Source organism: Bombus impatiens, unplaced genomic scaffold (genome assembly GCF_000188095.3).
Source record: "Bombus impatiens unplaced genomic scaffold, BIMP_2.2 scf_1334, whole genome shotgun sequence".
Taxonomy (NCBI): Eukaryota; Metazoa; Arthropoda; class Insecta; order Hymenoptera; family Apidae; genus Bombus; species Bombus impatiens.
The window spans coordinates 351,511-356,690 of record NT_177753.1 but is presented as its reverse complement, the minus strand read 5'-3'; the positions used below and the strand labels follow the sequence as shown (position 1 = coordinate 356,690).

The following is a 5,180-nucleotide window of genomic DNA, read 5'->3' as shown; positions in this document are numbered from 1 at the left end:
ACAACGATCCCTGCTTTATTTTTCCATGGAATATCCGCCACTCTTATGAAAAATACGACAAATTGTTCGATAATAAACGTGCAGAATGTGACACGTCTCGTTCGATTTGACGTGTACCGCCGCGTAAAGCGAAAAGGGAGCATCTGCGACTTTCGTTTAAGCGAAGTTATTGCTGCCAGATAGAACGGGAATAATTTATTTATATGCATATGAAACAAGGAAAGCGAAGATACACGTAAGAATGTTTTATATTTTGGACGTATGTGAAATCGACGATTGCTTGTTTAATGATAAAAGTGATTTTCCTGGAAACCAGCCCTCGACCAGATACGCCTGTTTGAATTAACACGGCAGTATAATAGTTTAATCGTAACTGTATCCAGCATGGTGAGTCGTTCGCGTAGATTCATTTATCGATCATGCTGAAGGAAATTAGATTCTCTTGCATCCGATAGCTTCGGACACGTGCAACGCGAATAATGCAGGGGATGGTAAGGAAATAATGCAAGGGATGGGAAGAAGCGTTAATCTCTTCGCTGAATCAAAGGAAGACAAGACCAGCGCGCCAACACGTTTTAGAGACTTTCATGCCAATCGTTGTGTGCTCAATAATTCTGACGCCTTTAATAGTCCCTTTAAACAAAGAACCATCGTCTTTTTATCGGAGAATTTAAGGAAAGGTTTTTTTGAGATATATCTTCGTAGAGTTCTTCGGATTCTCTTCGAATTTTCTTTTATCCTCCTTTAACTGTTTTTTCGAATGTCTTCTATGGTTCCCATGTTCCACTGCATTTCGAGGTGTAAGCAAACGAGGAAATAAAATAAAATAATATAAAATAAAATAATAAAATAAAATAAAATGTGCTCAACGAAGATAACCTCTCTTCTCCATATATATGCTTTAGTCGCGTGTCAGGATAGAAAGAGGAGAACAGCATAGTTTTCCAGAGAGATGAGGGAAAAAGGAAGGAAACTTCACTTTGTTTTAGTACGCTAATTAACGACTATCATAGTGGACAGAATCGTGCATGTCTGTATATAATATATATAATGATATAACACCATATGCAGACATATTCTATATATATAACTGATTTTTATATATTATATATATTATATAAAACGATATATGTTATATATAATATGAATATATATTATATATATATATATATGTATGTATGTACGTAACAATGCACTTGCACGGAGTGCTCGCGCTTTCGCTTTTCGTCGACGAGAATTCGAGGTAAAGAAAAAGAGGAGCACAGGCTGAAACAGCGAAAGTTAGAAAATTAAGGAACAAGACAAAAAGACAAAAAATCGCCCAAAAAAAGAAAAGGTGTAGAAGAGGAAGGGATGTTAACGGAGCAAAAAGAAAAAAAAGAAAAGAAGACGAAAGAGGGAAGAAGAGTATATAAAGAGCAAGGGTGAGAATGAAACCGTGTGTATGCGTGCGTGAAAAAATGTACTATGAGAATAAAACATGCGAGAGAGAAAGGGAGAACAAATTCTGTGAAATTGTGTGTCGCGTTAAACGTTGTTAGGTTACGAAGAATAAAAATAAATAAAAGATAAAGATATTATAAATGTTACACACCGTTGTACGTAATGATTAAATCGAAACCAAACCAAAAAGAAAAAGAAAAAAAAAAGAAAAAAAAATGAAAGAGGAAGAGAGCAGAGAAACGATGCTATGTATAAGAGAAATTAATGTAGTTACAATGAAATAAACGATACGACGATTACTACAAGTTCGAGGACTTCCTCCACCTTTCACTTCCGGTCCTCCACTTCCTCCCTAACGAATAGCCAAATAATTACACAACCTTCAACGACAACGACGTGTACAGGCGGGCACTAGGTGATTCCTTGTGAAAAAATAAGAAGAAAATATAATACAAAATCTTTTCATATGGCGCTTCGTCTTCAGGAAAATCGAGTTTGGAAATTTGTCAAGTGTACGAGGTGCTATTGGTCGCTGGGTAAGTTCGTTCCGATTTACATTTCGATTCGATATGCATCTATTGAATTATATATATAGGTGTCATTTTGTTCCTCAACCTTTCTCCATCTTTCACGCCACTCGAACGTTCCATCCTTCCAGAACCTCTCAGATTTTTCGTCGAAAAGCTTTTCAATATGATTCCTTATGTCGATCAAATTCCTTAAAAATCGGAACGAACTTTAAAGGTGTTCCAAGTATAAAAAGTGTTTAATAAAATTCGGTCTGAGTTTATAAAAGCTTGTAAAATGTTTGTTTGTTATAAGAGTTTATAAAATGTCGAAATGTCGTGCCTTGAGTTCCAATTTCATTTTGAGAAATAGAAACAAGGGACTGAATCTACAAGGTATTTGTTCGTAGGTTTGGCAGATTTAGCCCCTTACGACCTGTTCTTATTTGAAATTGAAATTGAATTGAATTTGAAATAAAATTGAAATTTAAGCTCCGCGCTTTAATTTGTGTGGTAAGCGCTGCTCTCTGAAGAACAGACTGTTAACGTAGATGGGCAAAATGATTTTCGAAAATTATTTGACACATGTGAGAGTCAATCTGATCACTATACCAACGCAGAAAAGGATTATTTTGAAGGAGACGGTAATCAAGTTTAGATTGGGACTTTGATAATATTTATAAAATATTCGTTGAATAATTAATAAGTATTTATAAAACCAGCCCGGTTTCTTTTTAACAGCATCTCGTACTTTCTCATTTGTATGTCCATTTTAATACGAGAGATCGCGATCGATAATCGATTGCGAAATTGACGAAGTTGGAATGGAATCGCGTCCGTATTCCACTTGAAATTTCAATTGTTATCAGAAACCTGATTAACGAATACCGATTAACCTGACGCAAACGAAAATTCGAATTAACGAGGCCTTAATTAAACGCCAGCCAGGGAAGACCTGATTATTAAGAGGCTAATTAACAATCCTTGATTAACGCCTGTCCAATTAGAGGGAGGGGGAGGGCCCTAATTAACGAACTTCTGACGAGCTGGAATTAGGACGCTGATTTAAGGAGCCTGCGAGGACAAGGAAGGTTTATTAAAAACATCGTACAAAAACGACGTTAAATTCACGATAGAAAATTTGTAAAATGTTGGAAATACAGTGGCGTGGAAAAGTTTCCGGCCAGTTAAATTTTCATAAAGAATTTTGAGGGATATTATACATCTGATACAGGCTCGTGAGACATTTTTCCATTTAAAAGTTGTATAACTTTATTTTTCTTCTTAAATCTTCCTCAGTATCTTTTTAAATCTTTCTAAATTTTTGTCCCAGATTTGCAAAGTTTGGTTTCTTGGAAATTTATAATGGAAAAAATCCACAATGGAGCAGCGAGTGAAAATTCTGAAAAAAAAAATAAGGTCCGATTACTCTTTGCGACGTAATAATAAACAGCAATTGATGAACAATTTTTTGAGTTATCCATGACCCAAAACTTGGTATCTTTTCCATTAATATATTTATCTGGGTGAAAAAGCGTGACATTTTTCGTTGGAACAGCGTTGGAAAGATGGAACATTGATTTCGAAAATAAAATTCGCTTATTTTTATTCGTTGCCCCGTTATAAATATTCCTGTTACAAATTTTCAAAGAAACAGACTTCACGAATCTGAAACAAAAATTTACAGGTATACGATAGAGAAGAGGTTATAAGATTTTAAACTGAGCAAGTGACTTATGGACCACCCTGTATAGCTAGACAATATAACGTTCGTGTATTGTATGTGTATGTATCACGTGTAGTATATGTATTCTTTTACTTATCACACTCTTATACCCAATATTACTTAAAATTATATTAGATGTCGCTCTTCGAATATAAAGCGAAAAATTTATCTGGAAATTTTTGCACGCCACTGTAGCTTGAAGGAAAATAGAAAAAGAAGAGACAGGAAAGTTGGTAACCTATACTCGTCGATTTTTATTCAGATCGTTTCGAGACGTTGGATGACAAGTCGTAGAACTTTTATTTTTCGATAAAAGAGTGCAGCCAATCCTCGCTTCTACCTTGGAAATCGATTTTATATCCGATATGAAGTCGATAGACGTGCCATTCTTCGTTAACGATAGAAAAAGAGAATAACGCATTTTTATGCTTGGAATTTAAAATCGCACGAGAATAATTAAGTGAAATCGGTTAATACTGTACAATTTCGATTTTTTCTTAGACCACGGTACATCGAACGTGGCTATTCAAAGGGTACAATATTATTTAAAAAATCGTCGTACGCAACTTTATGTACCTTCAATTCCATACATTATAACTAAACTCAAAGCTAACCTAAAACTAACTATATAACTTGTTCATTTTTATTTGAAAATTCGTTTAGTGTGTGATCAAGTGACAGTGTAGATATTTAAAAAGATAAAATGTCACGGAAGAAGATATTGCGAACAATTCCGAGTGATTCTAACCTTACTGAACCTAAACCTAAACCTAACCTAAAACTCGTGTTATATTTTGTCATTTCTATCTGGAAACTCGTTTAATGGTCCAGCAGGTGTCAGTATCGATATTTAGAAAATCAATTTAGGAATTATTAAAAAAAGTGTTGTAAATATGTTTTACTTTATACTACAACTAAACCTGAACCTAATCTAAGACTCGTGTTCAATTTTGTCGTTTTTTATTAGAAAATTCATTCAATACGGAAGCAAGCATCAGCAGCGGTGATAAATCTTTGTAAAGAATAAAGAGCGTGAACACATTCCAACAAGTTTTTTCTCTTTATCCGACAGCGAGCCAAATGGCCAGTAAGTTCCATTCTTTTCTTTATTCTCTGTTTATTATCTTTCGTTATTCCAATTCAGTGTTAATAAATCTTACGTTAAACTTATTTTTTAGCCATTTGCTGTTTACTTTCTAACACTCAATCTGCAGAATTGTTTGCAACAATTTTCTCATAATATTCTACCCCTTTAAATAACCCTTTTTATACAGGGTGATTGGTAACTGGTAGTAAAAGCGGAAAGGGGGTGATTCTACGCGAAAAAAGAAGTCGAAAATATAGAATAAAAAATTTTTTTTTAATTTTTCCATCGAGACAACGATCCGTCATAACGAGACGCGATAAAGTGCGCGCGTACCGAGCGAAAATTCAAAGTCGATTTTCTCGAAAACAGAGCCTCGAACGAAAAATTGTTATTCTATATTTTCGACTTCTTTTTTCGC

At 34.5% G+C, this 5,180-nt stretch overlaps 1 long non-coding RNA gene across 2 annotated transcripts; it reads left to right on the top strand.

Annotated features, from left to right (window-relative positions):
* The first annotated feature begins 3,785 nt into the window (after positions 1 to 3,785).
* Positions 3,786 to 4,965, top strand: LOC105681573. Of its 2 annotated transcripts, none has more exons than XR_001102702.3 (3): positions 3,786 to 4,557; positions 4,643 to 4,762; positions 4,854 to 4,965. It is a non-coding gene; the product is annotated as an uncharacterized LOC105681573 (long non-coding RNA). The 2 variants fall into 2 exon arrangements; XR_002947747.2 differs by having other exon boundaries at positions 3,786 to 4,562.
* The last annotated feature ends 215 nt before the right edge of the window (positions 4,966 to 5,180 follow it).